Source organism: Quercus lobata, unplaced genomic scaffold (genome assembly GCF_001633185.2).
Source record: "Quercus lobata isolate SW786 unplaced genomic scaffold, ValleyOak3.0 Primary Assembly Scq3eQI_47, whole genome shotgun sequence".
NCBI classification, from domain to species: domain Eukaryota; kingdom Viridiplantae; phylum Streptophyta; class Magnoliopsida; order Fagales; family Fagaceae; genus Quercus; species Quercus lobata.
The window spans coordinates 26589-39178 of record NW_022154815.1 but is presented as its reverse complement, the minus strand read 5'-3'; positions in this window follow the sequence as shown (position 1 = coordinate 39178).

Below are 12590 nucleotides of genomic sequence, written 5' to 3'. Positions count from 1 at the left end.
TTTTCTTTCTTGGCTTTTTCTTCCTTTCTACAATCTGTAACATGGTGACCATATTTCCTGCACCTAATGCAAGCAATAGGTATTTCTATAGTGTCTTTCAATTTTAATAAATATTCTTTCTTGTCTTTATGGTGATTTGGTAGATTTTCTATCAGTTTTATTATTATGTCTTTTTGTTTTCTTTTTCTCTTATTAATTTTAAGTGGGTTGGTTGATTTTAACTCTTGTTTAACTTGATCTATTTCTATCTTCCTACGTAGGGATTCTTTACTACTATTTGTTTTTGGTTTTTGCATGTCCTTTACATCTTTCCTATTTTGTTTTTCATGCAATTCTTTCAAACTATCATCATTATTTCTAAAACTATCATCTATCACTATTTCTTTTTCTAGCTTTCTACGTATAACACCTTCATCTATAACAGCTTCATCTTTATGTCTTTCAATTCTTCTTCTATCATTTGTCTTTATCACTTTCTCTACATCTTCACTATTCTGTCTTTCAAATATTTCTTTCATCTCTTTTACCATTCCTTTTTTTATTATTTCTTTCTCATTATCTATCAACTTGTCTGTTTCTATTAGGCTTCTTTGTCTATCTGTGTCTAGTACTGAACTAGAAATTTCTTTTAGTCTGTCATTTTCTATATTACTTCTATCTCTTATACGTGTTACTCTTTCCGTAATAGGGCCACTTTCTAATCTGTCAGTTGCTTTTAACATTTGTAAATTCTTATCAACTTCTTTTGAATTACTATTTATATACCAATTATCTGTCATAGTTTCTGTAAAAGATGATCTATGATGGGGTCCAAATTCTACTTCTTTTTTAAAATGTGAATTTAAAGCTTTCATTCTTTCATAGAGGTCCAAAAAGCTATCATTTTTCTTTTCAACTTTAGTATATATAGCAAATCTGTCAATATTTTCCAAGGACTCCAATTTTCTATTAATTCTGTCTAAAAAGCTATTATTGTGGTTATTAGTCAGGAGTGAGCACAGCAGTAATATAGAAGCATAAACAATGATAAAATAGTTGATAAAGAAGAAGATAGCAAAATAGATATAGTCAAAATAGATTAAAACAGAGTATGGAATATGAAAACTGAAACAAATAAAATCTTACTTGAAAATACTTCTGTCTTTGATTAAACTTGAAAACAAACTGTCTTTCTTACAAGCTTTGAAAATAAGAGCTGTCTGAAGAGTTACAAGATTACAAAGTAAAATCTGTAAAGGGTTACAAGATTGTCTGTCTGGAAAGGTAAGGTTACAAGATTACAAAAGAAAGTAAAGTACAAAAGTCTTTCTAAAGGGAGAGTACAAAAGTCTTTCGGGGAAAGGGAAAGGAAAGCTAAAAGTCTTTCTGAGGATTGGACCTTGGAATTGAAATGGAAACTTGGACCTTAAAACTGGACCTAAGTTTTGGACCTGAAATTTGAACCTGTCTTCTGTCTTCGAAGTCTGTCTATTTATAGATAAAGTGAACCATGGTAAGTCTTCAAAAGTAACCTGAGTTAGGTGAAGTGAACTCAAGTTAATCTGTCGGCAGAATCTTGAACAGTAAAAGTCTGTCTGCATGTGAATAATATTCTGTCAAAATATCTTTGAAAATATCTTTCTGGATCTGTCTGCATCTGTCTGGACTGTAATGGATCTGTCTGGAAGCTATTCATGCATGTCGATGAATAGTGATCTGTCGCTGGTGAATAGTGATCTGTCGCTGTTGTCTGTCGAAAATCTGGACCTATCTTCTGTCTTCGAAGTCTGTCTATTTATAGATAAAGTGAACCATGGTAAATCTTCAAAAGTAACCTGAGTTAGGTGAAGTGAACTCAAGTTAATCTGTCGGCAGAATCTTGAACAGTAAAAGTCTATCTTGAACAGTAATAGTCTGTCTGCATGTGAATAATATTCTGTCAAAATATCTTTGAAAATATCTTTCTGGATCTGTCTGCATCTGTCTGGACTGTAATGGATCTATCTGGAAGCTATTCATGCATGTCGATGAATAGTGATCTGTCGCTGGTGAATAGTGATCTGTCGCCGCTGTCTGTCGGAAGAGTATTCTGTCTGTCTGTGCCTTCTGTCTATCTGTCTATCAATCTGTATCCGCGTAGTTATCATAATCTAGCGGATCAGTGTTATCCTCATACTGCTCATGCTCGTGGAGCACTCTATAATCATTACATAGGGCACAGTATGAAATAGGAACGAAAACAGGAACATGATCCTTGGCTGTCATCAATCTGGGGTCTTTAACAATCCTTCTTTTCCCAATGATCCTTCCTGCTGAAGGTTTTGGGCCATACACAGCTATTCTGTCGGTGTAGCCATATAAATGGAAACCTCTGTCTAATTCTTTCTGTACTTCATAAATCTTATTACTCATGAAATTATACCATTCTTGAGCCAGAGCACCTGGATCATCAAATGATAAATAAGTATCTCCTGTGTACCAGTTATATTCAGGGATACCACACCAATCATGGATAAGGACTAAAATATGTGCTGGCTGAACTTCCATATAATAGCTACTGTCCCAAACTGGAAGAGTACTCCAGATTTCCATCTTCATATAATTAAGTCCTTCAATCTGTGCTGCTGCTTCTTGGATGACTCTGGGAAATAAACTAATCTGATTTGCAGAAGTAATGGTTAATTTGCTAATAAACCCTGCTTCTAGCATTTCAGATAACCATAAAGGATCACAGATTACTGGATCTTCTGTCTTTGTGTTGATAAGTAATCCCGGGTAGGGATCAAATCTGTCTCCTGTTCTTTCATAAACTCTATCTGAATTTCCAAAACTGTCATACCATTTAGCCTTATGAGATAACCATATATCACCTGTCATGTCTTCTGTTCTAATAAATGCTGTAGAGACTAATACTTTAAAAAGATACATCCATCTGTCATAAGAACTTGTTATAGCTTTATGAGTTAATATATTCTGTTGGATTTCAGGGGGTAAGGTTCTAATAGCAAGTCTCGTTATTTGCTGAATCTTAGGGTGGAGCTTTGAAAAGCTTGTTCCCATAAGATAGCTTTTTAGAGACTGTAGTTCTGTCTTTGTGGAGCTTGAATCTCCATCCTCCTTGCCAGGGAGTTGACAACCGAGTGCTTCAATAAATGCCCCGGTGCTAACAAGATGTAATTCCAAAGCCTGAAGGGTCATTTGGAATAAGGGTTTCTGTCTGAGGGTGAATGCTGCCTGTAAATTATCAAGAAGTAGTTTAATATGAAAAGGAAGGTCTGTAAATTCTCCGTCTTGAAACATAAAATCACTGTCGGGCACTTTTTGCAGAATTACACTTTTATCACCACATGAATACATTGCCTCTGTTAGCAGTGTATCCTGAAGGGATATTGTCTCTTTCGAGACGCCTTCATGCATTTCCGAAATTTTTACTGAAGGTTTTCGGGTACCTTTGGGTTGCACCACTGGTGCCTTGCCCTTGTCTTTTTGAGAGAATCTTTTACTCATGGTAGTCTGCAATTGGGTTTTAGGAAAAGGATTATATTTGGAACAAATATTTTCTGTCAAAACTTCTTTTGAAATTCTTTTGCCTCTGTCTTTCTGTGAAATTCTTTTGAAATATTTTACAAGAAAAGTAATAAAAGCATTTATAAGACAAACAACATTTATAAAACAAACTTTTCTTTGTACACTTTTGTGCTCTTTCTGAGTAGCAATAATATTAGAGTGGTCATGATGGGGTCTGTCAAAGTAAGTGGGATTCAGAGATTGGTTAAAATCTAATATAATTCTATCCATTCTATCTATACATGTACTACTATATATCTCATCTTGTGAGAATATGTGAAATAAAATTTCTTCGTAAAGTCTTTCATTAATAGGGCAATCTATCAGGGGATTAATTCTGTCTGTTAGGAAATTGAATCTGTCATTATTCAAGAAATTACCACAATTAATATTTTCTTTAATGATTAATAAAGAAGATTCTGTCAAAGATTCTTTTATTAAAATATCTGTCATATGAATATTTAAAAATGCTATAAAGATTGTACATTTGTCATTTAGTACTTCTATCAGTCTATCAGTATGTCTGTCATTATTATTAAAGGAAGTAATAATTGTTCCATCTATGTTTTGTTTGGGGGCAATAGTCTCAAATTGCCATCTGTTCATCCATCTATTAATCGATGCATATTGATTACAAAAGCCTATATTCATATTTCTGTCTCTTATGAGTTCTTCTGTAGATTGGACTTTATGTAAAAGAGCAATAGGAAAATAAGCACGTATCTCTGTCTTTTTGTCTTGTTTATCTTTCTTCTTGTCACTTTCTGTCAATTGATTAACAAGTAGCATTTCTGTCTTTAAAGATGACAAACTTCTTTCAGTTCTATAGATTCCTCTATCGTTGATATCTGTTAAAATAGTAACCTCTTTGGAAGAGTGTATTTCTTTCAGGACAGGTGAAACAATGAATTTAAAGAATATATATTTTCCTAACACATTAGTTTTAATTCCTTTATCTGTCATTAAAAAGGGATAAATTAAAGCCATAAAAGGAGTTCCTAAAATAATTTTAGAAGGAAAGTCTTTAATTAAAACAAAAGCTGTCTCAAAATATATTCTGTCATGGCATATATGATCATGAGGTATCTTATAATTGATTATCAGTTTTTCTCTATTGGCCTGAATTAATCTTTCTTGTATACAATTCATATCAACACCTAAATCTGTCAAAGCAATTTCTGTCAAAGAAAACTGTTTAATAATTTCTGTATACCATATTTGGAGAATTACTCTGTCAATTAAACTTAAGAAATTCTGTCTATCAAATTTATTACTATTGTTTGAAACATTAATATCTGTAACTTCTTTATCTGTAGGAGGAACAAGGGGGTCTATCATGGAATTAGAAAATTCTTTTACAATATCATGTTTATTTATGTCTGTCAGATTTTCTTCTTTAATTTCTTTAATTTCCTTTTTTACCATTTCTTCTTCTGTCAGTAGAGCTATTGGTTTTATCTTTACACCATCTTGTTTTAATTTCATTTTTACCTTTTCTTTCTTGTCTTTTTCTTTCTTTCTACAATCCGTAACATGGTGACCATATTTCCTGCACCTAATGCAAGCAATAGGTATTTCTATAGTGTCTTTCAATTTTAATAAATATTCTTTCTTGTCTTTATGGTGATTTGGTAGATTTTTTATCAGGTTTATTACTATGTCTTTTTGTTTTCTTTTCCTTTTATTAATCTTAAGTGGGTTGGTTGATTTTAACTCTTTCTTAACTTGATCTATTTCTTTTTGACTAACATTAAATATTTCCGTTAATTCTTTTATAATGTCTTTCTCAAATTCTAATTTATTAATTTGTTTAATAATTCTATTATGTCTGTCACATTGTTTTTTAGTATATCCATATTTTTTGCATTTATGACAAATAGTATTATTAACCTGTCTGTCAGTTTTCTCATTATCTGATAACTCTGTAGTTTTTAAAACTGTTATTTCTCTTAATCTGTCTGTTTCTAAAGGTAAACTTAAAAGTTCTATCTTTTTAGCCAATTCTATTAAATTGTGGTTTTCAGTTCTGTCAATTGTTTTAAGTCTCTCATCAATTTCTTCTTTAAAACTATTACTCTTTTTGTCTTTTACTTCCATCTTTACTTTCCCTATACTATCACTATTACCATAATTATTTTGCCTACTATTGTGGACTTTGACTTTTTCTCTTTCATGTCTCTTCTTTTCTTCTATTTCTATCTTCCTACGTAGGGATTCTTCACTACTATTTGTTTTTGGTTTTTGCATGTCCTTTACTTTCCCTACATCTTTCCTATTTTTTTTTTCATGCAATTCTTTCAAACTATCATCATTATTTCTAAAACTATCATCTATCACTATTTCTAGCTTTCTACGTATAACACCTTCATCTATAACAGCTTCATCTTTATGTCTTTCAATTCTTCTTCTATCATTTGTCTTTATCACTTTCTCTACATCTTCACTATTCTGTCTTTCAAATATTTCTTTCATCTCTTTTACCATTCCTTTTTTTATTATTTCTTTCTCATTATCTATTAACTTCTCATATAGAGATTCTTTCTTGTCTGTCTCTATTAGGCTTCTTTGTCTATCTGTGTCTATGACTGAACTAGAAATTTCTTTTAGTCTGTCATTTTCTATAGTACTTCTATCTTTTATACGTGTTACTCATTCCTTAATAGAGCCAATTAACTAGAAATTTCTTTTAGTCTGTCATTTTCTATAGTACTTCTATCTTTTATACGTGTTACTCATTCCTTAATAGAGCCAATTTCTAATCTTTCAGTTGCTTTTAATGTCTGTAAATTCTTATCAACTTCTTTTGAATTACTATTTATATACCAATTATCTGTCATAGTTTCTGTAAAAGATGATCTATGATGGGGTCCAAATTCTATATCTTTTTCAAAATGTGAATTTAAAGCTTTCATTCTTTCATAGAGGTCCAAAAAGCTATCATTTTTCTTTTCAACTTTAGTATATATAGCAAATCTGTCAATATTTTCCAAGGACTCCAATTTTCTATTAATTCTATCCAAAAAACTATCATTGTGTTTATTAGTCTGTCGATTGATTTTATCTCCTGTTAAATTAATCCAATTATTTGTGTTATTATAGTTATAATTATCCATATCACTGTCAGAGTCAGAATCTGTTCCATGTTCCATATCACTATTTGACCAATTATCATCTATATCTTTCATGCTATAACCTTCATCATAAACTATATGATCATAGTCCATGTTTCAATTAGTGTGTGCCTAGCCTAAGTGTGAACAAGCAAACAGATGATGAGCTGATAAATGTATTTATTCTCTTTCTAAGCAATTAATAATTACTGGCGGAACTATTACTAACCACTGGTATCCTTGCTATCGGGACCACCTCCTCGGGAAACTCCATTGCGGGACCACCCAAACAACGCCTGTCCGTCGGCTACAACAAAGGGGCTGACCAACGCGAAACTATGGTTTGCCAACGAGTCTCTAGGCTGACCAACGCTAACAAGGAGCAAGTAGTGGCTGTGTAGTAATATAAGTTCCTAGTAACTTCTTAATTGCAAAGAAATAAAACTCATACACCTACCATCCATGGCTCTGATACCATTGACTACCCAGGAGTGAGCACAGCAGTAATATAGAAGGCAAATATCATTATTGGATAAATAGATGGACAAGTAAAAGAAGGATTAAATAATAATTACGTCAAAAATAGTTAAGAACAGAGTAATGGAATATGAAAAACTGAAACAAATAAAATCTTACTTGAAAATACTTCTGTCTTTGATTATACTTGAAAACAAACTGTCTTTCTTACAAGCTTTGAAAATAAGAGCTGTCTGAAGAGTTACAAGATTACAAAGTAAAATCTGTAAAGGGTTACAAGATTGTCTGTCTGGAAAGGTAAGGTTACAAGATTACAAAAGAAAGTAAAGTACAAAAGTCTTTCTAAAGGGAGAGTACAAAAGTCTTTCGGGGAAAGGGAAAGGAAAGCTAAAGTCTTTCTGAAGATTGGACCTTGGAAATGGACCTAAAACTTGACCTGGAATTTGAACCTTAATTCTGGACCTGAGTTTTTCTGTCTTCGAAGTCTGTCTATTTATAGATAAAGTGAACCCTGGTAAATCTTCAATAGTAACCTGAGTTAGGTGAAGTGAACTCAAGTTAATCTGTCGGCAGAATCTTGAACAGTAAAAGTCTATCTTGAACAGTAATAGTCTGTCTGCATGTGAATAATATTCTGTCAAAATATCTTTGAAAATATCTTTCTGGATCTGTCTGGACTGTAATGGATCTGTCTGGAAGCTATTCATGCATGTCGATGAATAGTGATCTGTTGCTGGTGAATAGTGATCTGTCGCTGGTGAATAGTGATCTGTCGCCGCTGTCTGTCGGAAGAGTATTCTGTCTGTCTTTGCCTTCTGTCTTTCTGTCTGTCAATCTGTATCCGCGTAGTTATCATAATCTAGCGGATCAGAGTTATCCTCATACTGCTCATGCTCGTGGAGCACTCCATAATCATTACATAGGGCACAGTATGAAATAGGAACGAAAACAGGAACATGATCTTTGGCTGTCATCAATCTGGGATCTTTAACAATCCTTCTTTTCCCAATGAGCCTTCCTGCTGAAGGTCTTGGGCCATACACAGCTATTCTGTCGGTGTAGCCATATAAATGAAAACCTCTATCTAATTCTTTCTGTTCTTCATAAATCTTATTACTCATGAAATTAGACCATTCTTGAGCCAAAGCACCTGGATCATCCAGTGATAAGTAAGTATCACCTGTATACCAGTTATATTCAAGGATACCACACCAATCATGGATAAGGACTAAAATGTGTGCTGGCTGAGCTTCCATATAATAGCTAGTGTCCCAAACTGGAAGAGTACTCCAGATTTCTATCTTCATATAATTAAGTCCTCCAATCTGCGCTGCTGCTTCTTGGATGACTCTGGGAAATAAACTGATCTGATTTGCCGAAGTAATGGTCAATTTTCTGATAAACCCTGCTTCAAGCATTTCAGATAACCATAAGGGATCACAGATTACTGGATCTTCTGTCTCTGTGTTGATAAGTAATCCCGGGTAGGGATCAAATCTGTCTCCTGTTCTTTCATAAACTCTGTCTGAATTTCCAAAACTGTCATACCATTTAGCCTTATGAGATAACCATACATCACCTGTCATGTCTTCTGTTCTGATAAATGCTGTAGAGATTAATACTTTAAAAAGATACATCCATCTGTCATAAGAACTTGTTATAGCTTTATGAGTTAAAATATTCTGTTGGATTTCAGGGGGTAAGGTTCTAATAGCAAGTCTCGTTTTTTGCTGAATCCTAGGGTGGAGCTTTGAAAAGCTTGTTCCCATAAGATAGCTTTTTAGAGACTGTAGTTCTGTCTTTGTGGAGCTTGAATCTCCATCTTCCTTGCCAGGGAGTTGACAACCGAGAGCTTCAATAAATGCCCCGGTGCTAACAAGATGTAATTCCAAAGCCTGAAGGGTCATTTGGAATAGGGGTTTCTGTCTGAGGGTGAATGCTGCCTGTAAATTATCAAGAAGTATTTTAATATGAAGAGGAAGGTCTGTAAATTCTCCATCTTGAAACATAAGATCACTGTCAAGCACTTTTTGCAAAATTATACTTTTATTACCACATGAATACATTGCCTCTGCTAGCAACGTATCCTGAAGGGATATTGTCTCTATCGAGACGCCTTCATGCATATCCGAAATTTTGACTGAGGGTTTTCGGAAACCTCTGGGTTGCACCGCTGGTGCCTTGCCCTTGTCTGTCTGAGAGAATCTTTTACTCATGGTATTCTGCAATTGGGTTTTTGGAAAAGGATTATATTTGGAACAAATATTTTCTGTCAAGGCTGCTCTTGAAATTCTTTTGCCTCTGTCTTTCTGTGAAATTCTTTTGAAATATTTTATAAGAAAAGTAATAAAAGCATTTACAAAACAATCAACATTTATAAAACAAACTTTTCTCTGTACACTTTTGTGCTCTTGCTGAGTAGCAATAATATTAGAGTAGTCATGATGGGATCTGTCAAGGTAAATGAGATTCAGAATATTCCTTATGATTATATCCATGCATGTACTACTATATCTTTCTTCGTAAAGTCTTTTATTAATAGGACAATCTATCAGGGGATTATAATTAATTTTGTCTGTTAGGAAATTGAATCTGTCATTGTTCAAGAAATTACCACAATTAATCTTTTCTTTAATGATCAATAAAGAAGAGTCTGTCAAAGCTTCTTTTATTAAAATATCTGTTATATGAATATTTAAAAATGCTATAAAGGATGCTATAAAGGGTGTACATCTGTCATTTAGTACTTCTATCAGTCTATCAATATGTCTGTCATTATTATTAAAAGAAATAATAATTTTACCATCTATATTCTGTGTGGGGGCAATAGTCTCAAATTGCCATCTGTCAGTCCCTATACTATTAGTCCATGCATATTGATTACAAAAGACTATATTCATATCTCCGTCTTTTATGAATTCATCTGTAGATTGGACTTTATGTAAGAAAGCAATAAGAGAATAAAAACATATCTCTGTCTCTTTGTCTTTCAAACATTTCTTTTTGTCATTTTCTGTCAATTGATTAACAGGTAAAATTTCTGTCTTTAAAGATGACAAACTTTTTTCAGTTCTATAGATTCCTCTTTTGTTGATATCTGTTAAAATAGTAACTTCTTTGGAAGAGTGTATCTCTTTCAGGACAGTTGGTATAATGAATTTAAAGAATATATCTTTTCCTAACACGTTAGTTTTAATTCCTTTATCTGTCATTAAAAAAGGATAAACTAAAGTCATAAAAGGAGTTGCTAAAATAATTTTAAAAGGAAAGTCTCTAATTAAAACAAAGGCTGTCTCAAAATATATTCTATCATGGCATATATGAACAATAGGTATTTTATAATTAATTACTAGTTTTTCTCTATTGGCCTGAATTAATCTTTCAGATGATTTATCATAATACTTTAAGGGTATTAATCTTTCTTGTATATAATTTATATCAACACCTGAATCTGTCAAAGCAATTTCTGTCAAAGAAAACTGTCTAGTAATTTCTGTATACCATATTTGGAGAATTACTCTGTCAATTAAACTTAAGAAATTCTGTCTATCAAATTTATTACTATTGTTTGAAACATTAATATCTGTAACTTCTTTATCTGTAGGAGGAACAAGGGGGTCTATCATGGAATTAGAAAATTCTTTTACAATATCATGTTTATTTATGTCTGTCAGATTTTCTTCTTTAATTTCTTTAATTTCCTTTTTTACCATTTCTTTCTTGTCTTTTTCTTTCTTTCTACAATCTGTAACATGGTGACCATATTTCGTGCACCTAATGCAAGCAATAGGTATTTCTATAGAGTCTTTCAATTTTAATAAATATTCTTTCTTGTCTTTATAGAGATTTGGTAGATTTTCTATCAGTTTTATTATTATGTCTTTTTGTTTTCTTTTTCTCTTATTAATTTTAAATGGGTTGGTTGATTTTAACTCTTTCTTAACTTGATCTATTTCTTTTTGTTTAACATTAAATATTTCCATCAATTCTTTTATAATATCTTTCTCAAATTCCAATTTACTAATTTGTTTAGTAATTCTATTATGTCTGTCACATTGTTTTTTAGTATGTCCATATCTTTTACATTTATGACAAATAGTACTATTAACATGTCTGTCAGTTTTCTCATTATCTGATAGTTTTGTAGTATTTAAAACTGTTATGTCTCTTAATCTATCTATCTCCATTGGTAAACTTAAAATTTCTATCTTTTTAGCCAATTCTATTAAACTATTATTTTCAGTTCTATCAATTATTTTAAGTCTCTCATCAATATCTTCTTTAAAGCTATTAGTCTTTTTGTCTTTCATTTCCATCTTTACTTTTACTACACTATCATAATTATTTTGCCTACTATTGTTGACTTTTTCTTTTTGTCTTTCATGTCTCATCTTTTCCTCTATTTCTATCTTCCTACGTAGGGATTCTTCACTACTATTTGTTTTTGGTTTTTGCATGTCCTTTACTTTCCCTACATCTTTCCTATTTTGTTTTTCATGCAATTCTTTCAAGCTATCATCATGATTTCTAAAACTATCATCTATCACTATTTCTTTTTCTAGCTTTCTACGTATAACACCTTCATCTATAACACCTTCATCTTTATGTCTTTCAATTCTTCTTCTATCATTTGTCATCTTTCTTTGTTTTACTATGTCTAAGCCTTTACATAGAGTTCTATCTTTTGAATTGGTTTGTTCACTATTCTGTCTTTCATATATTTCCTTCATCTCTTTTACTATTCCCTTTTTTATTATTTCTTTATTATTATCTATCAATTCCTTATGTAGAGATTCTTTCTTGTCTGTCTCTATTAGGCTTTTTTGTCTATCTGTGTCTAGCTCTTTACATATAATTTGTACTGAACTAGAAGTTTCTTTTAGTCTGTCATTTTCTATATTTTCTATAGTACTTCTATCTATTATACGTGTTACTTTTTCCTTAATTGGGTCAACTTTTCTATCAGTTGCTTTTATCATCTGTAAATTCTTATCTATAACTTCTTTTGAATTACTATTATTAAACCAATTATCTGTCATAGTTTCTGTAAAAGATGATCTATGATGGGGTTCAAATTCTATTTCTTTTTTATAATGTGAATTTAAAACTTTCATTCTTTCATAGAGGTCCAAAAAGCTATCATTTTTCTTTTCAACTTTAATATATATTTTAGATCTGTCAATATTTTCCAAGGACTCCAATTTTCTATTAATTCTGTCTAAAAAACTATTATTGTGGTTATTAGTCTGTCGGTTGATTTTATCTCCTGTTAAATTACTCCAATTGTTTGTATTATTATAGTTATAATTATCCATTTCACTGTCAGAATCAGAATCAGTTTCATAATCCATATCACTATTTGACCAATTTTCATCTATATCTGTCATGCTATAACCTTCATCATAAACTATATCATCATAGTCCATGTTTCAAATTAGTGTGTGCCTAGCCTAAGTG